Source organism: Pongo pygmaeus, chromosome 7 (assembly GCF_028885625.2).
Source record: "Pongo pygmaeus isolate AG05252 chromosome 7, NHGRI_mPonPyg2-v2.0_pri, whole genome shotgun sequence".
Taxonomy (NCBI): domain Eukaryota; kingdom Metazoa; phylum Chordata; class Mammalia; order Primates; family Hominidae; genus Pongo; species Pongo pygmaeus.
In genome coordinates this window covers 120208665-120234810 of record NC_072380.2, presented here as the reverse complement: position 1 = coordinate 120234810, position 26146 = coordinate 120208665, and positions in this window count along the sequence as shown.

The window sequence follows — 26146 nt, the reverse complement described above, 5'->3', positions numbered from 1 at the left end:
AAGAGTTTGTTTACTAGCTAAGTTTGTCAGTTTTTATCAGTTTTTTTTGTTGTTGGTTTTGTTTTTGTTTTTTGAGATGGAGTCTCACTCTGTTGCCAGGCTGGAGTGTAGAGTGCAGTGGCGTGATCTCGGTTCACTGCAAACTCCGCCTCCCAGGTTCAAACAATTCTCCTGCCTAGCCTCCTGAGTAGCTGGGACTACAGGTGCATGCCACCACGCCCAGCTAATTTTTGTATTCTTGGTAGAGATGGGGTTTCACCACCTTGGCCAGGATGGTCTCCATCTCTTGACCTCGTGATCTGCCCACCTCAGCCTCCCAAAGTGCTGGGATTACGGGCATGACCCACTGGGACTTTTTATTTAACTCCAGCATTAGGTATAAAACATTGTTTGCTTCTATATCTGGTTCTCTATGAAACTAGTTCTCCGCCAAGCACGGTGGCTCACGCCTGTAATCCCAGCACTGTGGGAGGCTGAGGTAGGTGGATCACAAGGTCAGGAGTTTGAGACCAGCCTGGCCAACATGGTGAAACCCCGTCTCAACTAAAAATACAGAAATTATCCGGGCATGGTGGTGTGCGCCTGTAATCCCAGCTCCTCAGGAGGCTGAGACAGAAGAATTGCTTGAACCCAAGAGGCGGAGGTTGAAGTGAGCTGAGATTGCACCACTGCACTCCAGCCTGGGTGACAGAGTGAGAGTCCGTCTCAGAAAAAAAAAAAAAAAAAAAAAAAAGACTAGTTCTCAAGAGAGGTATACTAGACATGGCCTCAGTAGAAAAAGGATGGCATACAAAAGGGGTATATGAAGGGAGTGTAAAAAAAGAATTATTTACTAAGGTGTTGATATGGTTTGGCTGTGTCTCCACCTAAATCTCATCTTGAATTTAACTACCACAATTCCCACATGTCCTAGGAGGAACTTAGTGGGAGGTAATTACATTATGGGGGTGGGTCTTTCCTGTGCTGTTCTCATGGTAGTGAATGAGTCTTGAAAGATCCGATGGTTTTTAAGAATGGGAGTTTCTCTGCACAAGCTCTCTCTTTGCCTGCTGCCATCCACATAGGATGTGACTTGCTCCTCCTTGCCTTCCACCATGATTGTGAGGCTTCCCTAGTCAGATGGAACTGTGAGTTCTCCATTAAACCTCTTTCCTTTGTAAATGGCCCAGTCTCAGGTATTTCTTTATCAGCAGCATGAGAACAGACTAATACAGGTGTGGACAAGATTATGGGAACTAACCAAAGATGATAAAACACCCAGCGATTACCAACAGAGGCAGGTAATTACTACCTCTATGCCTAAAGAGGCAAGAAAATCAACTTCTAACAAAACCAGTGAGACCTGAAGAAGCAGGAGCTATGGTTCTGGGTTGGAATTTAGCCTCAGCCAATTTGCAGCCTGTGACATAAGGATCAGAGAGAATAAATATCCTGACTTCTCTTGTTTCTGCCAGTATCTCTCATTGGACAATCCCAACAGGAAACCAAAAAACAAACACAGCCCTGCTGACATGGTCCTAAGATGTCAGCCTCTTAGGGCTCAAGGAAGGGTGGGGAGGGGCAGAGATGAATTTCAATGTGCAAACACAAACTAACCAGAGCAGGTGGGGATCATTTCTGTGGTCCAGCATCTAGTATAGCGTCTGAACATCACAGGTGCTCCATAAATATTTATAAAATAAGTACTGCTGAATGAATTAAAAAGAAGGAAATACTCTCCCACTGACATATGACCTGACCAAAAATTTGTAGAGCTTTAAATACGAGTTTGAAGGTATGGTATGGCCCTTGGAGATAAATGGCTTGGGGAGCATTCCAAATCACCAAGTGTCTTTGAGGCTGAATATGCTTGGGTGATTCTACACTCAAAGAATGCACTAAACAGAATCTGGGATGCTCATACATCTCTCAAAAACAAGATCTTTCTCTGGTAGGCCCCTTAAAAGATACAAAAAACATGATAAATACTTCTAGTGCAGACATTGCCAAACCCACGTGAGTTCATAGCTGGATGACACTAGATGTCCTCTTTCCCTTCATCCATCTTTGCTAAATACATTAGGGACATTTTATATTGGTTGGTTACTTCATGTTGGTTGCTACAATATGAGAGCCAAGTGACTGAATGCCCTTTTCATTTTTGAGGAATTTGGTAAGCTCAGCTACCAAGAGGGTGCTTCTAAAATTTTTTATGAGTAGCTGTTCGAGATCTAGGTGAATAGAAGGACAAAAAAATGGGTGCTCTTTAATAAAAAAACCAATGATACCTATCATTAAGTACTGCAGATTTTGCAAAGGGCCTGTTTGTTCTCAGTTGCCAAGACATTTTTGTTACAGAGAAAGTCAGTTTGGTTGCAATGAAGTTATGACGAATTTTTTGCATTACGGCACCAAAGCCCAGGTTTCAAATGGTAGAAGGAGACAGGAAAAGGAAAACTGCCTTCTTTCTGAGTTGAGAGCTAGGAGAGCTGCCAGAGGAACTAGCAAGAAAATGTAAGTCGGATAGGTATTTTTGTTTTTTTTTTTTTTTTGAGACGGAGTCTCACTCTGTCGCCCAGGCTGGAGTGCAGTGGCGTGATCTTGGCTCACTGCAAACTCCACCTCCCGGGTTCAAGTGATTCTTCTGCCTTAGTCTCCTGAGTAGCTGGGATTACAGGTGCACACCACCGTGCACGGATAATTTTTGTATTTTTAGTAAAGATGGGTTTCATCATATTGGTCAGGCTGGTCTCGAACTCCTAACCTCGTGATCTGCCTGCCTTGGCCTCCGAGAGTGCTAGGATTACAGGCATAAGCCATTGCGCCCGGCCTTGTCAAATAGGTACTTATGAAACTATATGCCACAGGGTATGTGGCAGAGATTGATATAAAATCCTTTTTATTTCCTCTTTTATAAAATCTTTATTAAAATCAGTCTCTCTCAGAAATGTATTTGGTGCAAATAGATTCTCCCAGGGGGGGTGCAAAGAAGTGTTGAGTACTGGGAACTGCTGATTTTGAGTTTGTGTAGACAAGTGAGATACAAATGTTTTCTTGGCCAGCATATGAAAGACTTTGCTTTATATTCATTTTTTGAACTCTGAAGAAAAGAGAAACATACCTTACAAGTTTTCTGGAACTGTAGACCAGGTATAGTGGCCTGAATTCTGACTTAGAAGCCTGAGTAGGCTCTAGAAGAAGGTTATGGATAATTTTTTTTTTCATATTCAGTATACAATTTAATAAACTTTTTAGTACATTTACAGAGTTGTGGAATCATCCCTACAGTTTTCTTTTGAAACAACTCTATGAATTCCCCAAGCAGAAAAAAAAATTAATGAAAAAGAAAAATATCACAATATATTTGAAGGTTGGATATATTGAAGCACCTGTTGCTTTCCCTTATTGGTATGAAAATTCGTTAATAACATTAACATTTCAGGCAAGCAGACAGGAGTTCACATGGAGGAAGCAGAAGAGGCTGAGGTCTGACTTGATGGATGGTGATGTTGAAAATCTTTTCATTTGGCTATTTGTTCAGTGTATCTGCTTCAGTAAAATGGCTTTTCATATTTTTGCCCATTTATTCTCTTATTAAGGTCTCTCTCAGACCAAAAGTTTTAATTTGACAAAGTCTGTTTAAAAATTTTATGTATTCATTTATTTTTTCTTCAACTTTTGTTTAAGTTCCAGGGTACATGTGGAGGATGTGCAGGTTTGTTACATAGGTAAACGTGTGCAATGGTGGTGTGCTGCACGTATCGACCCATCACCTAGGTATTAAGCCCAACATGCGTTAGCTATTCTTCCTGAGGCTCTCCCTCCCCGAGCTCCCCGACAGGCCCCAGTGTGTGTTGTTCTCTGCCATGTGTCCATGTGTTCTCAATTATGGATAATTAACAAGTGTTTTGATGACTTATCTTTCAATGCTGTGGTTACAGCTCAACCTGGGTGTGGGAATCATGAGGAGCACTAATCTGCATGTCTAAAACAGAGCAGGATTAGTTTCCAACTGCATATTTGAATGAATTCCTGTTGCTCGAAAAATTTCATGTTTTTGAGACTTTTCTGTATAAAACAAGCTAAATATGTCATGTAAAACTCTAAAAACACAGTTGTAAGCACTCATTACAGACTTACAAATATACATTGTAATTTCTCTTACTAATACATATATATGTACACACACACACACACACACACATGTTTTATTTCTGCTATTGCCAAATTACTGCTATAAAAATGGCATAGGGAAATATGTTTATTTTAAACTGATGTGGTGTATTGGCATTATGACTATATATAACTGTTTATGAAATAGTAGAGTGGTTCTAAATCTTTATAATAGTGGTTTTAAATTCCTAGAATTTTAAAATTACAAAATGCCCAGAGGGGTTTAATTTTTTAAATGTAGTACCTCATATGTAACAAAAAAACATCCATTAGATTTGTCCAATGACCATTAACTGTTCCTCTGCAGTTGTCCATAAAACATGAAAGACCAAGGAATGGGTTTAGGTTTTCAAAGAAGAAATATATTCTTCTTACTCTTAAATGTTGGGCTTTATGATGAGTTACATACTAGTTTCTAAGAGTATTAATCAGGGTTCTTAACCAAAATAAAATGTCTTCCACCAATGTTGAGGATGAAAGAAGGTTTAATTTGTATATTACAGTGCTGAGTTGTATCTTCTTTTAAAATTTATATGCAGAAAACTGATACACTTTGGTTCCTAGACAAATCAGGCAGAATTCAAGATATAAGAGTCTACATAAGAAAGGATTGTGCTTTCAGCACAAAGACGTGTGTGTGCAATTAGTTTTGTTTAATGTAGATTTAATGTGACTGATGGGAATAGATGTGACTAAAATAGTACAAGTTAAAAGACTCTTCTCACTTAAAATTTAACTTATGACAAGAGGCACTTACTGTAATTTCTTTGGAGTAGGTATGTTTGAATAAAATTTCTCATCATAATTATCCTGCTATTATTTAGAAAATTATGTTTTTTCAACTAGATATTTAATTTCCTAAAGTTTAAATATCTTAATGTAGTGAATATATGATACACCATGACACTTCTTTTTTTTTTTCTTTTTTGAGAATCCGGTTCTCTTTGGAATGTTTCCCAGTATCTTCTGGAAAACAGATTTTTTACATCCAAGGACTTCTACTCATTAAACAGTTGTAAATATAGAAAATGTACCACAGACTAGCTCATTTTCTTTATGTCACGAGAGCTATTTAACAGAGGGTTCCATTGATTTAGTTTATTGCTTTATGTCAACATGAGTTCTGAACATCTATTAATGAAAATTATGTTCAATTAAATGACTCCATTAATATCTGTAACTCAAATCTGGTCCTACAATTTTATTTTACAGGCACCAGAGCCAAAGACACAAACCTGTTAACTTGTAACAGGTCTACCCATGCTTCTCTTTCAAATGAATATGTTGGTTGAAGCCAATAACTCCTTCCTTTCCATATGGAAATCAATCAACAAGTAGCATTGTTATCTTCTTTCTAAGCTGGTGTTCTGTCTTTGAATTTTTCTTTTTCCTAGTTAGCAATGAAGGTAAAAGTTTTTACATAAGTATAATTACTCATACAACTCCCCCTGAGGTAAGAGAACTGAACAAAGACTGGTTCATCAAACCCAAAATCAGACGAATTTAGACTGAAATGAGACATTTAGGCCTGGACTAGTGTGTAAGAGATTAAAAAAACAAGCAAACCGTTTTTCCTAGTCTTATATTCAATACAACACACAACACTTCACATCTGGTTACCAGAATGTATGTAGATTTCTTTCCACCAACAATCAATTCTCTAGGAGACCCCAAGTAGGTGTCATCTAATTTAATTCAATTCTGTCACTATCTATCTAGAGACAGCATAAAATCCCACAGGTTAAGAGCTCAGTCCCACAAGACTGCCCCCAACTTCAGAAGCCAAGCACCTATTGGCTTCACCAGAAGTAGGTTGTCACTTATACTTCTGACTCCTGGTATAAATGGGAGTCCCTATGACCGTCTCTTTGGGTTCCATTAATTTGCTATGATGGCTCACCAAATTCAGGGTGAGCTTACATTTACCAGTGATATGGTTTGGCTCTGTGTTCCCACCCAAATCTCATCTTGTAGCTCCCATAATTCCCATGTGTTGAGGGAGGGACCTAGTGGGAGATGATTGAATCACGGGGTCGGGTCTTTCCCTCGCTATTCTTGTGATAGTGAATGGGTCTCACAAGAGCTGATGGTTTTAAAAATGGGAGTTTCTCTGCACGAGCTCTCTCTCTTTACTTGCCACCATCCGTGTAAGATGTGACTTACTTCCCCAGCCATGTGGAACTGTAAGTCCAATAAACCTCTTTCTTTTGTAAATTCCCTAGTCTCAGGTATGTCTTTATCAGCAGCATGAAAATGGACTAATACAGTAAATTGGTATCAGTAGAGTGGGGTACTGCTGAAAAGATACCCAAAAATGTGGAAGCAACTTTGGAACTGGGTAACAGGTAGTGATTGCAACAGTGTGGAGGGCTCAGAAGAAGACAGGAAAATGTTGGAAAGTAGAAATTCCTAGAGACTTGTTGAATGGCTTTGACAAAAATGGTGATAGTGATATAAACAATAAGGTCCAGACTGAGGTGGTCTCAGATGGAGATGAGGAACTTGTTGGGAACTGGAGCAAAGAAGACTCTTGTTATGTTTTAGCAAAGAGACTGGAGGCATTTTGCCCCTGCCCTAGAGATCTGTGGAACTTTGAACTCAAGAGAGTTGATTTAGGGTATCTGGCAGAAGAAATTTCTCAGCAGTGAAACATTCAAAAGGTGACTTGGGTGCTGTTAAAAGCATTTCATTTTAAAAGGGAAACAGCATAAAAGTTCAGAAAATTTGCAGCCTGATGAGCAGTAGAAAAGAAAAACCCATTTTTTTTATGAGAAATTCAAGCTGGATGCAGAAATTTGTGTATGTAGCAAGGAGCCTAATGTTAATTCTCAAGACCATGGGGTAGGTGTCTCCAGGCCATATCAGAGACCTTCTTGGCAGCCCCTCCCATCACAGGCCCAGAGGCCCAGGAGGAAAAAGTGGTTTAATGGGCCAGGCCCAGGGTACCCATGCTGTGTGTAGCCTAGGGACTTGGTGCCCTGTGACCCAGCTGCTCAAGCCATGGCTGAAAGGGGCCAGCCTGTGCCTTCAGAGGGTGGAAGCCCCAAACCTTGGCAGCTTCCATGTGGTGTTGAGCCTGTGGGTACATAGAAGTCAAGAATTGAGGTTTGGGAACCTCCATCTAGATTTCAGAAGATATATGGAAACACCTGGATACCCAGGCAAGAGTTTGCTGTAGGGGTGGGGCCCTCATGGAGTACCTCTTCTAGGTTAGTGCAGAAGGGAAATGTGGGGTTGGAATCCCCACAGAGTCCCTACTGGGGCACTGCCTTGTGGAGCTGTGAGAAGAGGGCCCCCATCATCTAGAACCCAGAATGGTAGATCCACTGAGAGCTTGCATCGTGTGCCTGGAAAAGCCACAGACACTCAATGCTAGCCCATGAAAGCAGCTGGGAGGGAGGTTGTACCCTGCAAAACCACAGGGGTGGAGCTGCCCAAGACCATGGGAACCCACCTCTTGCATCAGCATGACCAGATGTGAGACCTGGAGTCAAAGGAGATCATTCTGGAGCTTTAAAATTTGACTACCCCACCGGATTTCAGACTTGCATGGGCCCTGTAACCCCTTTGTTTTGGCCAATTTCTCCCATCTGTATTTATCCAATACCTGTACCCCATTGTATCTAGGAAGTAACTAACTTGCTTTTGATTTCACAGGCTCATAGGTGGAAGGGACTTGCCTTGTCTCAGATGAAACTTTGGACTGTGGACTTTTGAGTTAATGCTGAAATGAGTTGAAATTTTGGGGGACTGTTGGGAAGTCATGATTGGTTTTGAAATGTGATGATATGAGATTTGGGATGGGCCAGGGGCAGAATGATACAGTTTGGCTCTGTGTCCCCACCCAAATCTCATCTTGTAGCTCCCATAATTCCCACATGTTGTGAGAGGCACCTGGTGGGAGATGATTGAATCATGGGGACAGGTCTTTCCCATGCTGTTCTTGTGATAGTGAATGGGTCACACAGGATTCGATGGTTTTAAAATGGTGACTTTTTTAAAGAGATGCACAAGCTTTCTCTTTGCTTGCTGCCATCCATGTAAGATGTGACTTGCTTCTCCTTGCCTTCCACCATGATTATGAGGCCTCCCCAGCCATGTGGAACTGTAAGTCCATTAAACCTCTTTCTTTTGTAAATTCCCCAGTCTCGGGTATGTCTTTATTAGCAGCATGAAAATGGACTAATATAACCGGTTCATTATACTAATAAAGGAAATGAAGAAGGATTCGGATGAACAGCTAGATGGAAGAGATGCATAGGGCAAGGTATGGAGGAAGAGATGTGGATCTTCCATGCTCTCTTTGGTCAAGTTGAGCTACCCTCCAGGAACATTCAACTGTTCATAACCCAGAATCTCTCCAAACATGTCCTTTTGGGTTTTTATGTAGGCTTCATTAAGTAGGCATTATTGATTACACCATTGGCTGTTGGAGATCAACTCAACCTTCAGCTCCTCTCCTGTCTCCAGAGGTTGGTAAGTGGGGCTGAAAGTTCCAACCCTCTAATCACTCTGTTGGTTTCCCTGACAACAAGCCTCCATATTGAAGCTATCCAAGAGCCCACTAGGAGTCACCTCATTAAAATAAAAACGCTCCTATCACCCAGGAAATTCCAAGGGATTTAGGAACTCCGTGCCAGACATTCCTAGCACTCAGGAAGTTACAAAGGTCTAGGAGCTCTGTGTCAGGAATCAGGGTCACAGAGGAAATATTAGAACAGAATATTTGTCCCTGGTTCCTCAGATAGATCTCCTAAAATACTTGTAGATAGGTGTGCTAGAAGAATCTTCTGATATTTTGTCTTTGACCTCAGTTTTTGACACAGTTCCTGAATCTCTTGGAATTTCTTGGATTAAAGAAGCATCTTTTATTTTAATGAAGTGACTCTTGGTGAGCTTCTCAGGATGAGAGCTGGTTGTCAGGGAATCAACCATATGATTAGAGAGTTGGAACTTTCTTTTTTTGTTTGTTTGTTTGTTTTGAGACGGCGTCTCACTCTGTAGCCCAGGCTGGAGTGCACTGGTACTATCTCTGCTCACTGCAAGCTCCACCTCCCAGGTTCACACCATTCTCCTGCCTCAGCCTCTCGAGTAGCTGGGACTACAGGCGCCCGCCACCATACCCGGCTAATTTTTTTTGTATTTTTAGTACAGACGGGGTTTCATCATGTTAGCCAGGATGGTCTCGATCTCCTGACCTCGTGATCTGCCCTCCTCGGCCTCCCAAAGTGTTGGGATTACAGGTGTGAGCCACGGTGCCTGGCAAGAGTTGGAACTTTCAACATCCCCTCCCCACCTCTGATAAAGGGAGACATGCTGCAAGTTGGTTTGGTCACTAATGGCCTACAATGTAATCAATCATGCCTATCTAACAAAGGCTCCAAACAAATCCCAAAGGATGGGTGTTGGAGAGTTTCTGGGTTGATGAACACATTGTGGTTCCTGGAGGATGGTACTACTGGAGACGGCATGGGTGGTCTACACCTCTTCCTCCATATCTTGCCCTATGCATCTCTTCCATCTGGCTATTCATCTGCATCCTTTACCATATCCTTTATTAATATAGTAAGCCAGTAAATATAAGTGTTTCCCTGAGTTATTTGAGCCAACCTCACTACTTAATCAAACCTAAGGAGGTGGACATGAGGACTCCCAGTTTATGGACGGTTGGTCAGCAGTACAGATCACAATCTGCAACTTGCAACTGGCATCTGAAGTAGGGGGATGTCTTGTGAGACTGAGCCATTAATGTATGGGATCTGCTCTTATCTCCAGGTTAGAATGTAATTGAATTATAGAGCACTCAGATGGTTTCTGCTGGAGAATATTTAGTGTATATGAAGAAAAATCCCACATGTCTGGTGTCAAAAGTGAAGTATTGTAGAGTGTGTGAAAGTAGCAAAAACATTGTTTATTTTTAATATTAGGCAAACATCTAATATAAACAGAAGACCCAAGGAAGTCTTAGAGAATTTTATCATTAAGGTAAATCTTATTAGGTAAGTAGGGGTAAACAAAGCACCACCATCTCCTGACCAAAAAAAAAGAAAAGCCAAAAGAGGGAAAGAGGATAGATATTCTAGGTATAGAGAGGAATACTGGTAGAATGACAGGTATAAAAAGTGTCAGCTTAAGGGATCTGAGAATTCTCTATAATGTAGGTGTTTCTCTTAGATTACTCTGGCAGGTGTGGGGAAAATACAATGGAATTGGATAAAGAATTGAGTAAGAGGAAAAGCACATGACATAGTTTCGTGGCTTCCATAGTAATGCAGGCAAGAGATGATAATACTGAACAATGGCAGTCAGAAATAGAAAGCAAGCAAACTTCAGGTTAAAAACCTTTAGAAGAAATGAGGTAGCCTTTTACCTTTCCATTAAGCTGATTTTTTTAAATGAATAAACACATTTCTTGAATGTTACATTTAAAGGCAGACTTGGTGTTCTTTTCATCACATCTTAATTTATTTCACTGAGGTTAACATAAGGGAGACATGCTAACCATAAATGAATAGTTAATAATAAGTGACATAACTTAATCAAGATTTACCAGTGTCAGACACTGTGCTAAGGGTTCGAAATAGATTACAACACTTAGTCCTCATTACAGCCCTTTGGGGGCAGGGGTTACTGTTACTTTCATTTTATAGAGGAGGCAGTAGAAGTAAAAATTCAGCCTCAGGTTTTTTTGTGATTCAAAAACCATGTACTAAATGCTTCAATGCCTCTTCTAACTTTGCTGGATTTGGTGCCTAGCTATCCAATGGCACTGCAGCTATCATATCACTGGAAGGCTTTGGTTTTGTATCACCATTAATTTTACTTTCCAAAGAAAAATTTTTAAAAACTACATTAAACAGAGGACCTTTCTTTTCCTAGATAAGATCATGACTTAATGCACACATATATAGACATAAAGTTTCATATGTTAAAAAGAAAAAAAATCAAAATGCTGCTACTCAGATATTTTGCAAAGGATTTAAGTTTTGGAGATTTGCTTATAAAGTGGCTAAATGAGACACATTCCTAGGTTGGTACATCTGAAATAGACTATCAAATGTGATCCTTGCTTCCTTTTATCTTCATATAGTCTTCCTCTATTTCAACCTTGCTAAATGTGTAATGGAAGTAAATTAATGGTATGTAAGATAATTCCATAAATTCACCAGATTTCAGGTTAAAGTAATCTTGTATATTTATGGATGGTTTATTTGGGGCTCTTGAACATGCTAGGACAAATCAAGATAAAGAATTTAAAAGGCCAACAAAATATATAGGAAAATCCCTTTAGAGTAGCAACATTTGTCTGCTGAGTTTCACATTGCCAGGAGTTCCCCTTTCAGCATAGCACAGTTCTTAGACTACTGCATGCTTTAAATTTTCAATATAACTTCAAAACTATGTTCTTCTCTTCATGTTCTTTAAAGTATAAAACAAGTAGAGCCTTTGGTATGAAACGCAAGTTAAAGCCAGATTTTTTTCACTAGTTTTCTGGAAGTAATCCAAAAAATTAACAAGAAAAATGAGATACTGAAACATAAGCTATACTTGGCAAATATGGGGAATAGTAAAATCCAAGAACCCACAGAAAAACTCCTGCAATGGCAGAGTTAATGATCCCCAAAAATCCATTCCTCCATAAGATAAATGAGAACACTGCCTTAACTGTCATAATCAAGTTTTAAATAACTCTAGAAACGAATCAAAAGCTTACAACAATTGAGAAGCACTTATGCAAAAATATAATTGAATCTCAGTAAGACCAGTGAGTTTTCTGGAATTTTAACTTGACCTATTTCCACCTATTACTCCCTAGTTCCACATAAACCTTGAAAATTGGCAGCCTTGGAACCACAGAAGTTACAAAAACCAAGAGACTGGCTGCCATTGGAGGGGGACAGAACAATTCTGGAGCTCCCCAAAAAGCTCCATCCTCAGAGAATTGTCACTATTTGACCCATCTAGAAACTTCCTAGAAGCCCCATTCACAAAGATTGTCTTTGTTTGACTTGATTTAAAGTTCACTCAATGAGGAAAGTTTTACTCCCAGGGAAGTTTGTCAGAAACAATCAGTGGTAATTGTTTAACATCTCGGCTGCTTGAGGCAGTGATGTTCCTAGAGAAAACAAGAATCTGGACAAAACTTTAAAAGAAAACCTGAAGAATTTGATTTCTATAGGGGGCTTTGAAAAGCTCCAACATATTCTTGGAGATCTACAAGGCATTGCACCCATGTTAGGTGGTAGGCATATCCAAGAATGACCTGAGAATGTCCTAACATCTAATCTTTGGTTGATCTCAAGACTCTGCACAACTGGATAATAAATGCTAAGGTAGAACTGCCAGAGAATTGAAGGATTCTCTTTGCTCCAATAAAGGATGAGCAACTTATTGGTTCAAGGAATTTAAGGAAATATTTGTCCAATCATTAGTTGACCACTAAGCTAACTAAGCAGAGACTTTGGTGGCTGCCCAGGGAAAAGAATACAGGTCATGCAGAACTAGCCCAAGAAAGTCAATAACATATAAACAGCAGTGACAGCAACAGCAGCAACAACAACAACAACAACTTTAGGGGAGGGAATTAAATTTCTGGAGTTGCCACGTTCTATATTTAAAATATCTACTTTTCAACAAAAAAGTCATCAGTCACACAAATAAACAGGGAAGTATGGCTAGTATACAGGAAAAAAAAGCAGTCAATAGAAACTGTCTTTGAGGAATCACAGATGTTGGATTTACTAGACAAAGACTTTAAATTGAATGTTAAAAATATGTTCAAGAAACTAAAAGAAATAGATCGGAATAATTATTTAGCCATTCCCAAGATATTACTTATAAACCTTTCACCACTATAGGTTGGTTTATAAGTTCTAGAATTTTATAACTGGAATTATACAGTATGCTTTCTTTTTTTAATCTGGCTTTTTAAATTCAGCATAACTATGTGAAGATTCATCCATATTATTACATATATCAGCTTATTTCTTTTTATTGCTAAGTAGTAATAGTTCGCTGTATATAGAATTTGGCAAATTCAGCAGGCCAAATTCAACTGACAAAATGCATCCTGTTGTTCGCCACATATGACCATCCCATCTGCTTATATATTGTACATACTTGTTCATAGAATGGCAGAGCTTAGTGGAAACTATTTGACTAAGAAAGTTGAAAATATGTATTGTTTGGCCCTTTACAAAAACAGTTTGTCTATGCCTAGTTTGTGTGTGTGTGTGTGTGTGTGTGTGTGAATATAAATATATATATAATTTATATATAATATGTATAATTATGCATATAACATATATATTTAAAATAATTATATATAATATATATATAAATTAAAGCTATGAACATTCATGTACAACTCTTTATATGGACATATACTTTTATTTCTTTTGGGAGAATACCTTGGAGTAGAAGGGCTGAGTAAAATACTAAGTGTATGTTTAATATTTTAAGACATTGCCAAACTATTTAACAAGGTGGTTGTATTATTTTACATTCTAACCAGCAATATATGACAGCTCCATTTGCTCCACATTTCTGCCAACTCTTGATATGGTAGTGTTTTCAATTTTAGCTATTCCTTTAGTACAGTAAAATATTATTGTGTTATAAATTGAGTTTCCCTAATGACTGAGGATGTTTAGCATTTTTTCATGTCTTTATTTGACATCTGTATGTGGTAAACTATTAGTTCAGATCTTTTGCCTGATTTTTATTGGAATGTTTGTATTATGAATGGGATGTAAGCATTCATTACACGTACCACATTTAAGTCACTTGTGAGACATATATTTTGTAAATACTTCCCCCAGGTCTGTGTTTGGCTTTTTGCTTTTGTAAGTATCTTTTAAAAAGATAAAAGGAATTCACTTTTGATAAAGTTAAGTTTGTTAATTTTTTTTTCTTTTGTAGTTTATGTTTTGTGTTCTATTAAAGAAATCTTGGCCAAACTCAAGGAAACAAAGATTTTCTCCTAAAGAGTTTTTAGTATTGACTTTTTTTTTTTTTTTTGAGACAGAGTTTCGCTTTTGTTGCCCAGGCTGGAGTGCAATGGTGTGATCTCAGCTCACTGTAACCTCTGCCTCCTGGGTTCAAGCAATTCTCCTGCCTTAGTCTCCACAGTAGCTGGGATTACAGGCGCCTACCACCATGCCCATCTAATTTTTGCAGTTTTAGTAAAGATGGGGTTTCACTGTGTTGACCAGGCTGGTCTCAAACTCCTGACCTCAGGTGATCCACCCACCTTGGCCTCCCAAAGTGCTGGGATTACAGGCGTGAGCCACCGCACCTGGTCAGTATTAACTCTTACATTTAGATTTCTAATCCACTTTAAGTTAATCTTTGTAAATGGAAAGAGGTTATTGGTGTCACATACTACACTGGTTTTACTGCTGTAGCTTTATAAGACTTCATTTCAGTTAGTATAAATTCAACTTTTCCTTTTTAAAGTTATTTTAGCTTTCAAGGTCCTCTGCATTTCTATATAAATTTTAAAATTAAATTGTCATTTTTTACAAACAAGTTTGCTTAGCTTTGGGTTAGGATTTCACTGAAGCACAATATAGGAATAATTCACATGTTGACAATATCGAGTCTTCAAATAAAAATGGTAGATTATTTTCACTTAAGTCTTTTTAAATTTCTCTCAGAAATATTTTGTGCTTTTTAGTGTACAGTTTTTGCACATCTTTTGCCAAATTTGTCTAAATAGTTTATATTTTTGATGCTGTTATAAATGATGTTTTTTAAAAATTCAGTTTCAGATTCATTATTGCTCATATATAGACTCAACTGAAATTTTTATAATGACTTTATATCCTACAACCTTGCTAAACTCATTATTAGTTCCAAAGACTTTCTTCTTCATAGAGTACTTAGAATTTTATGCATTAGACTTTCCTTTTTTCTTTTTTTTTTTTTTCTTTTGAGATGGAGTCTTGCTGTGTCGCCCAGGCTGGAGGGCAGTGGCGCCATCTCGGCTCACTGCAAGCTCCACCTCCCAGGTTCACACCATTCTCCTGCCTCAGCCTCCTGAGTAGCTGGGACTATGGGCGCCCGCCACCACGCCCGGCTAATTTTTTTGTATTTTTAGTAGAGACGGGGTTTCACCGTGTTAGCCAGAATGGTCTCAATCTCCTGACCTCGTGATCCACCCGCCTCGGCCTCCCAAAGTGCTGGGATTACAAGCGTGAGCTACCACGCCCGGCCCCCTTTTTTTTTCTTTTTTTGAGACAGAGTCTCGCTTTGTTGCCCAGGCTGGAGTACAGTGGCCTGATCTCCGCTCACTGCAAGCTCAGCCTTCTGGGTTCACGCCATTCTCCTGCCTCAGCCTCCGGAGTAGCTGGGACTACAGGCACCTGCCACCATGCCTGGCTAATTTTTTTTTGTATTTTTAGTAGAGATAGACTTTCTTTACTATTCTAGCTTGCTGAGAGTTTTAATCATGAATGAATGTTGGCTATTATAAAATATTTTTTCTGCATATATTAAGAATGATTTTATGGCTTTTCATTTTTAGTAGTTTAATACTGTAAATTCTATTGATTGACTTTTGAAGATATTAATATAAATATTTTAACATTAATATTAATATACTTTGCATCATGGGATAAATCTCACTTGGTCGTGATCTATTACTCTTCCATATATTGTTGGATTTAAATATCAGAAATACTGTTAAGGAGTTTTGTGTCTATATTTATGAGCAATATTGGTCTGTAGATTTTCTTGTTGTTCTAATATCTTTTTCTCATTTTGGTATCAGGGTAAAGCTGGCTTTTGCACTATTGTTATACATTTTACTTCTCTCTGTAGATAATAAATCCCAAAATTCATTGCAATATTTTTGCTTTAAACAGTCAAGTATCTTTTAATAAAATTGGAAAGACAATTATTTTGTAACTATTATTTCTGGTGGCTTTAATTGCTTTGTAAAGATCCAGACTTTGACCTGATATCATTTTCTTTCATCATAAACCACTTCAATTAACCTTCTTTTTTGTATTAAATGTCTGCTGGTAATGAGTTCCTTCAGCTTTAGAATATCTGGAAAATATTTTTTTTCTACTTTTTTTCTTTTTTCTTTTTTTTTTTTTTTTTGAGACGGAGTTTCACTCTTGTTGCCCAGGCTGGACTGCAATGGCATGATCTTGACAAACTGCAAACTCCGCCTCCTGGGATCGAGTGATTCTCCTGCCTCAGCCTCCTGAGTAGCTGGGATTACAGGTGCCCACTACCATGACTGGCTATTTTTTTTTTCTATATTTTTAAAAGAGATATTTGGTGATAAAATTTTAGTTTGGCATTATTTTTATTTTCTGTAGAGATGTCCCACTGTGTTTGGGCTTATATTGTATCTGAAGAGATGTCTGTTATTCTTATCTTTGCTCTTCTGTTTGAAATGTGTTATTTTACTCTGGAGGCTTTTAAGAAGATATTCTCTTTATCACTAGTTTATAATGTGACTTTTTTTCTTTCCGTGTTTTAATTTAGATAATTTTTAATACTATGTCTTCAATTAATCTGTTGTTATACAGTGTCTAATCTACAGTTAATTTCAAGTACATTTTAAAATCTCAAACATTGTATTCTCTAACTCTAAAATTTTATTTTTGATCTTTCTTATATCTATTATGCCCTTAAAATAATCATATTTTGTTCTATCTTTTGAAACATGAGGAAAAGAGTTATAAAACAGCATTGATACCTTTGTATATTAATCATCTGCCAATTCTGGGTTGGTCTTACCTGATTACATTTTTTTCCCTCTTCATGAACTTTAGATTTTGCCTCCCTGTGTGCCTGATAAGTACCTATTGGATGCCAGGCATTGTAAATTTTATTTTGCTGATTGCTCACATTCTTTAATGTGTTAGTGAACTTTGTTCATTAATGTAGGTACGTTGGAAATGTTTGACTTTTTTGAGTCCTGCTTTCAAGCTTTATTTTACAGCAGTAGAACAACTAGTTTAGAGCTAATTTTTCCTGCCACCGAGATGATAATCTTCATAGTACTCTGCCTGCTATCCCATGTGCTGCAAGATTTTTCTACTTTAGCTAGTGGAGACATGAACTATTCGCATCCTCCTTTGAGCTCCAGGGATTATTCTGCCTCTTCCATTTGGTACTTTCCCTTCCCTCATGGTCTCTGACAGTTTTCTCCAAGTAAATACTTATCTGTGCTCAGCAGAATATTCAGAGTACCCAGAGCTTTCTTTTTCCTTCTTTTTTTTTCTCATTCCAGTTCCTTCTTCTCTATAAGGTATTCTGCTCTACAAACTAGATATATGGCAACCTTGGATGCCCACTTTCATCTCCTCAGCTCAGGTAGACTATTGGACTCTTCTTGGGTTTCTTTTTTCTGATAAGAAAGCTGGAAGCCCTCTTGAGGAATTAATTTGGCACAACTGTAGGGCTCACACTTCTGTTTCTTCTCTTTCATACATCAGCATCTGAAAACTATTATTTGGTATATTTTGTCTAGATTTTTAGTGATTTCAGATATAAGGAAAATACAGTCCATATTGCTCCATTAGTGCCCCCCAAATATAGATTTTTAAGGTGAGAATATAATCTATGAAGATGAGAGAAATAACCTGAAATATATAACCTTTAAACATATACCCTATAACATCCTACTTTATTATTGTGAGAAAACATGAACATATATGAGCTGGAGTGTATGGAGTTTCCTGGACCTAGCTTCATTGTGACAAACATAGGAGATATATCTAAGAGCTGATCTAACTCATATCCAAAAGCATGGATTACAAAAAAAAATCAGATATTTAAGAACACAGCTTGCACTCTACACAAATTTTTTATTTAAATAATTGGCCTCAGGAATTGAAACTCATCTCCTTCAAAAGTGGATGAGAAAAATGAATAGCCTGGAAATTTATAAAAATTTGCTAAAACAGAGGAAAAAACGCAACAAGAATGTCTGTGTACGAGAGATCTCAAAGACATAACACTATCACACTTAATTTTTGCCAATAGAGCGAGTATAAAACAATGTTATTAAGTCTTGACCTTTATTTTTCTGACCAATAATAGATCTGAAAATCTCTTCCTATGTCATATGTTTAATGGGCTTTTATAAGGCTGAAAACAAGTAAAGCCAAATGACAAATGTTTTAGGAGTAGGTGTGTGTATGAATATATTTATAATTACAAAACATATATATATATATATATAAAACTCTATTTATGAAAGTCACTAGCATAAAAAAGTCAAATTTCAAAATTGTAATTAGTTTGGATGAAGAAGGTAGGCAGAATGAGGGAGATGTTACAGTTGATGTATTCAATATTCTAGTCGTCACATTGACTGGTGGTTTTGTGAGTGGTTATTCTATTATGAATATGAAAAACAACAACGACAACAAGAAAAAGAGGTCCACTTATGGGTTGATGATTACAGTGTGTTAATCAACACAATTTTGTTACCCTTACCAAAAAATCGAAGCAAAATTTAAAAAGATTAAAAAGCAGCTACAAAGAGGGAAGAGAAGGGGGGGAGAGAGAGAGAGAGAGAGGAGAAAAGAAAGAAGAAGGACAAATAAAACAAATAGTAGATTGAAATCTCTCATCAGAAGCACACGGGTGGAAGAGCATGCCGACAGGCACCTGTAGGCTGGCAGCCAGCAGACGGCAGGCCATGGACCAGTGGAATGACACAGAGTTTGGCCAGAGCAGTTGGAGAAGAGTTGGTCCAGAGATGTTCAGGAAAACCATCTCCCTTCTGACTCCCCCATCTGCTAAGCGCAACTTCTACACAATAAAGCCTTGCCCTCATTCTCCAAGCCCACATGTGATATGATTCTTCTGATACACCAAGGCAAGAAACCACGAGATACAGAAATTCCTCTCTCCTTGTGATAAGGAAGGGGATCTAATTGAGCTGGTTAACACCAGCAGCCTATAGATGGAAAACTAAGAGAGCACACTGTAACACACATCCATTGGGGCTTCAGGAGCTGCAAACATTCACCCCTAGACACTACTGTGGGGTCAGAGCCCCACAGCCTGCCCATCTGTATGCTCCCCTAGAGGTTTGAGCAGTGGGGCACTGGAAAGCCACACCCTCATCGTATACACTGTGAGGGGGACAAGGAAACCTTTCTTGTTTCATTATAATAAAGAAATTGCTTTCATGAAACAAGAGCACTGGGCAGAAATGCAAGAGCTCAGAGAAGAGTTAGTAAGACCACAGGAAGAAATAAAATGTGGGCTGGCAAAGCTCACAACCCCGAGGAAAAAATTAAAACATTGAAGAAATGATAGTGACAATAGAAAAAAACAAGGCAGATTAGGCAAGAGAGACTATATATTGTTAAGAATACAGCAAAGTGTAAGATGATAATAAAAAAAGATGATAAAGCAAAAAAATAAGGACACATCAGAACGAACAGGATAGATATAGAGGACAAAGACAGACTTTGCAATCCCTAGTGAAGAAAACAAAAATAATAGATCTGAATAAATATCTCTAATGAAATCATGCCATTTGCAGCAACATGGATGGAATGGGAGACCATTATACTAAGTTAAATCAGCCAGGCACAGAAAGACAAATATCAAATATTCTCACTCATATGTGAGAGCTAAAAAGCTTGATTGCATGGATATAGAGAGTAGAACAATAGATACCAGAGACTGGGAATGGTGGTTGGGAGTGGGGAAGATGAAGGGGAATTGGTAAACAGCCACAAACATACAGTTAGATAGAAGAAATAAGTTCTAATGTTTGATAGTACACTAGTGTGACTCTACTTAGCAACACTATTTTGTATATTTCAAAGTAACTAGAAGAGAGGAATTGAAATGACACCAAGACATTAAAATAACACTCAAGGTCATGGATACCCCAAATACCCTGACTTGATCATTATACATTCTATGCATGTAACAAAAACTCACATGTACCCTGTAAACATGTAAATATTATGTATCAGTAAATTAAAAAAGAAATGGAAATAAAACAACTTTGAATCTACGTAAGAACACATCATATTCCAGGAAAAAATGGGCCTGAAAAGATACTGTAGAGTCATAACCAAGTAAGCATAATAAACGTCAAAGAGAAATAAAGAAACTTTTGAAGAAAAAAACAAAACATAGGCCAGGCGTGGTGGCACACGCCTGTAATCCCAACTACTCGGGCGGCTGACGCAGGAGAATAGCTTGAACCCGGGATACACAGGTTGCAGTGAGCCTCACACCACTGCACTCCATCCTGGGTGACAGAGTGAGACTCCATCTCAAAAGAAAAAAACCAAAACAAACAAAAAACAAATAGACAAAACGAAACAAAAAATAATCCCCTCTCAAGGAGGAAAATATCAGGATGTCCTCAGACTTTACAGCAAAAGTCAGTACTTGAAGAAACCTCTTCAAAAAGAGTCAATGAAAACAACTATAGCCAAGGATTTAATACCTACTCAGAGTAAATGCTGTCCATTCTGGCATGTTAAACATCAAATTCTTAGAGAATGTTGTTTACATGAGGACTTTTTGAAGATTCTCCTAAAAGACCTTGAAGCAGGCTGGGTGCGATGGCTTACGCTTGTAATCCCAGCACTTTGGGAGGCCAAGGCAGGCGGATCATGAGGTCAGGAATTCGACACCAGCCTGGCCAATATGGTGAAACCCCATCGCTACTAAAATTACAAAAATTAGCTGGGCATGGTTGTGCACACCTGTAATCCTAGCTTCTCGGGAGGCTGAGGCAGACGAATCACTTGAAACTGTGAGGTGGAGGTTGCAGTGAGCCAAGATCGTGCCACTGCACTCCAGACTGGGTGACAGAGCCAGACTCCATCTCAAAAAAAGAGAAAAAAAAGAACTTGAAGCAGACAAATGCAAAATGAAAAATGGTTACAAAGTACCATTGATGAGTACTGAATCTTTAACTGTAGATCTATTTGAAACACTAAAATAAGAGTGGGAATTAGGATGATAGGACAGTTAGTGTTACATATCCTGACAGAATAGAAAAAATTACGGCAACAAAAATTAGAAGTAGAAGGCAAAAAGAAGTTGAGTAAATTATTCCTCCTCATTTAAAATAATTGTGGTGGGGGTTTCAGGGTGATAAATCAATTAATGAAGTGTCAAATGTACTTCAAACCACAAATTTAAATACTAAAAGAAAATATAATTGACTTAAATGATGGAGGAGAGAATAGGAAAGAAGAAGAAAGGGAATTGTGTACGGTTAGAAATTAATAGAAATAAGGTAAGTGAATGAATAAATAACTACAGACTATAATTAGTGATATTGTCATATCAATAGAGGGCTAAATTTACTTATTAGAAGAAAAAGGGTTTTAGACAGATCGCGTTAAAACCCAAATTAATATTGTATATAAGAACCGCACAAACAAATGAGTCATGAAGGCTGAATATAAAAGAATGGATAAATATACACCAGGCCAGTGAAAATAAAAGAAAGCAGAAATTGTAATCTTACTATCTTGCAAACTGAACTCAGACCCTGAAGCATTAAATAAAGAAGTGAATATTTTAATTGTAAAATGTATAGTTCATAGAAGTTATAAACACCTAGGCATCAAATAATACAACATTAATATTCACAAAGTAAAAAAATAGCGTAAAGTCCAAAAGATATATATATTTTCTAACATTATGAAATATAAGAACATTAAAAGAGATTTGTAGTGGGAAATTTTAATCAACATTTCATAATTCATGACAACTGACTGGAAGTAAGAAAAGGAAATCATTTAGAACATGTAAGTTATGACATTCACACACACAAACATACAATTACCAGCAATATAAATTTTATATTTCCAAATACTCCTGTAATACTAACAAAAATTAACCATATATCAGGAAAACATAAATAAATCCTAAAAAATGAAAATAGCACATACAATCTCTGTGACCCCAAGGTAATAAAACTAAAATATGTAACAAATGGAGAAAACTTAGAAAAAGGAGTGGAAAAAGCAACTAAGAAAGAAAATACAAAAACTTTATATTAACAACACTTGAGTGAAGAGAATTTCCAAACAGAAATTCTGGAATACCAAAAAATAATGATATTGACAATACTACATATTAGACTTATTAAATAAGCTAAAGCTCATACTTTATATGAGTTTTATACTTAGGTGAAGAGTCATGGCTTTAAATATGTTAATAGGCAGTAAGTAAGAATATAAATGAAATGAGTATCCAACCCAAGATATTATAACAATAATAATAAACTTAAGAAAATTAGAGTGAATTCATTACAGAGGCAGAAATTACTTAAAAAGCAGAAAAATAATATTAATAAGTATACACAAAATCTGTTTATTGAGTTAAAAATGTCAAATCGATGCAAATATACATTATAAGCAGTGATAAGGGGAAATTATCTATAGGGAAAATTAAAATGATATAAAGATAATCATTTCAAATTTATACAAATGTATTTTAAATTTCTTCTAAATAAACATAATTTACCAAACTGACTTTAAAAGAGAGGAAAAAAAAAAAACTCTAAAATATTCCATTACCATACATTTAGAAATTTATCACATACCTCCCAACCAGTAAAATACTAAGCATAGACATTTTCACAGGGTAAATTGACCTAACTTTCAATGAATAAATAAATCCAGTAGTATTTTAAAAGTTCTAGAGTACACAAAATAAAAAATATATCTTCTAAATCTTTTTTTATGATAGGCATCTTATTAACCCTAATAAAGAACAAAACTGCATAAGTAGAAAACTGCAAATTAAACTATTATGAGTACTGATGCAAAATATTAACAAAGAGAATACAGCAATGTATTAACTTACATATAAAATCTCTAGAAGTGATATGGTAGGGTGGCAGGGGAGTGCTGGGTAGAGAAGCAGGGGTCCCTGGTGAGGGTTCCACCCTTGGGCCTCTGCCCACGGAACTATGTGAGAACAGGCAGTCCTGTTTTCAAGCCTGAATGTTGCATTTTCCGAGACCACTCTGGCCCGCCATGCTTCCTATCCTGTGCCCATATAAACCCAAGACCTTAGCAGGCACAGACACAAGTGGCTGAACATAGAAACCAGCATACCAGCAGACCACTGATGGCAGAACAATGCAGCAGAGAAAGAGAGAAGAGGAGGGACATCTGCACGCCTAGGGGAGTAGGACTGGGGGGCGATTGGAGAATAGTCTGGCCGCTGGGTGGCCCAACTCCAGGGGAAGACTACCTTCCCACTCCATCTCGCCTTCCAGCTCCCCATCCATCTTGCTGAGGGCCACCTCCACCACTCAATAAAACCTTGCACTCATCCTCCAAGTTCATGTGTGATCCAATTCTTTCAGGACACTGGGCAAGAGCTCGAGATACAGAAGGCTGTCACATGGGCCCTCTGCCCTTGTGGTAAGGCAGAGGGTCTCTTGAGCTGATTAACACACAAGCCATTTGCAGATGGTGAATCTAAAAGAGCTTTGTAACACACACCTACTTGGGCTTGGGGAGTTGCAGTCACCCTCCCCTAGATGCTGGGCTGGAGCCCAAAAGCGCTCTTCATCTGCCCATCTGCATGCTCCCCCTAGGGGTTTGAGCTGTGGGCGACCAAGCAGGCGAATCACACCCCTGTTGCACGTCCTGTGTGGGGAATCAGGGATCTCTCCTGTTTCAGAAGGATATATTTTCTGTGGGGAAAAGAACTGGATGGTTGGGGGACAGTGGTGTATTATTGTATACTTTGTGAACTGTGAATCAAGTGAATGGATTAGTTATTAAACAATAAAATTTTAAAAATTCTCCTCATAAAAGAAGAAATTAGAATCAACCTTGCGTTTTTTTAAACATGAATATTTTATGCATCTAGCATATTTTTGCTGATAATATTGATGAGAGGAGAGCTCTGCATTTGTGCAGATCTTGATTGGTTCAGTTTACTTTAGATACGTTCCATTCTAGATTCTGAATTATTGCCCTCAATTTATAGAGGAGAAATGCACTATGAAGAAAACAGCAAAGCTGAGAGCAGGACATGAATCTTTTCCTGTAGCCTCTTCATCGCTTACCATTTTGACTGCCCCTTACAGCAGGAATCTTGGGCAAGTTTCCTAGCATTCTCCCTAAAAAAAATTGTTGTTGTTATTTTCTTCTTAAATTAGGATAATAAAATTTTTTTCTAAGGGCTTTTAATAAGATTAATTTAGATGATAGATATAAAATGGATAACAGAATACTCTCATTAGGTAGTGGATCTTACCTGCTTATTCAGATAAAGAAGGGTCAGCTTTTATACTGGGACATCAGCTTTTGGAAAGATTCTTTCAACAAATATTTATTACACACCTACTTTGAGGTAGGTACTATCCTAGGCTCAGAGGATACAGCTTTGAATAAAACAGACAAACACTCATGGAATGTAATTCTTTCATATAAGTGTCATCAGTCAAGCTTATTATTTTTAAATTTCTAGAGTTTGGGGCAACACAGCGTGAAGGAGAGCCTCCTCTACTTCTCCATCCACCTCCGTCATCCTTAGAGGAGAGGCATAAAGGGCACTTGTTTAGACCTCAGTGACTCTACTTCTGACCTTCAGATACTAGAGTGTCATTTGTCACAGTGGCTTTATGGAGTAGCTGACACTCTGATTCTGCTAGTCCTGAAAGCCAATCCCTGGCATGCAACTAAATTTCCCAAGGGCATACTTCAAGAACAGATATGTCTCTACCATAGAGTAAATCTCATTTCAAATGATAACAAGTGAAAATAGAAATTAAACATATACTTTCTGGCCATTCAGTGTTCATAGTACTGGAGAGATGCTATAAAAAGAAGAGCTGTTACTTGAAACAAACTAGAAATTTGTTAGGTTAATCCATTGCTGGGATGCAAAAATACCTCCTCTTGTCCAGAAAAGTATTATGATTTTTTAGCTTTCTAGCATGTTTCAGTTGTGCAGCTTAAATGACCCTTGCTCTTAATCAAAACAACAATTTTTGCCTTACTCAATGCTTCTTTCTTGAGACCTTTTGACACTTCATTTGTTTTATTTAATTGACAAGGATAAATTGAGTTGGGAAAGGAATCGTATTTCCCTATTCAAGGAGCATCTGGATTTAGGTCAGTGGTAAAGAAAGCACCCAACTGTGTAACAAGTGTGCATTTCCAACCTATGCATTTACTGAAACCCAGTATTAACATTGCCTTGGCTTGTTATGCATACAACTGAACTCAAGTCCCATTTCTTACATGATTTCAGGCATTATCAGATAAGGAGGTACCTAGATTCCTAGGGCACACCTGTTTAAACTCAGGAGAAGCAAAAAAGACAAATATGATGGGAAAACATGCCCCCAAACTCTAAATTCAGCAATCCAAAATTCAACCCTTACTGAGTTCTTTCTCTTTCTCTCTCTCTCTCTTGTAAAAAGGAGGGAGAAATAAAGATTCTGGCATAGAAATTATTAGTCATGTCCATTTCCAAAGGCTGTACTTCCAGCCCTTTTTCCTTAATTGCTTTGAGGGAGTTTTCTGTAAACAATGACAAAGATGCTTATCTTTGATCAAAGTTTCCTTTCTCTGATTCAGATTTTGCCATTGAAATGACCTCTACACAGAAACCAGCAGTCTCCTATCATAACGGTGAATATCTTTTAAATTGCTGTTGATCGCTCCGAAAGGAAAAGCTTTCCTAAGGACTTGGGATACATACTAAGGTAGCATTTTAACAAAGTACAAATTTTCCCCTCCCTGTTTATTTCAGGTTTACACAATATAGTTAAGTAACAAAATTAGGTTGTTGTAACCAAATGAAAACTGTCACTGGATCACTCCAAGTGGTCTAGCAAATTTTACTCTGCGCTAAGCAGAAATCCACTCTTAAAATTGAAGGCATTATAAAGCCAAATCAGTTTTCGTGTCTGAAGATTAAGCAGGGACAGTAAGCATGTTCCAGGTTAATCAAGAATACTTTGAATCTAAGGCAAATAAGGGATAAATGAGAGTTGGATACCATG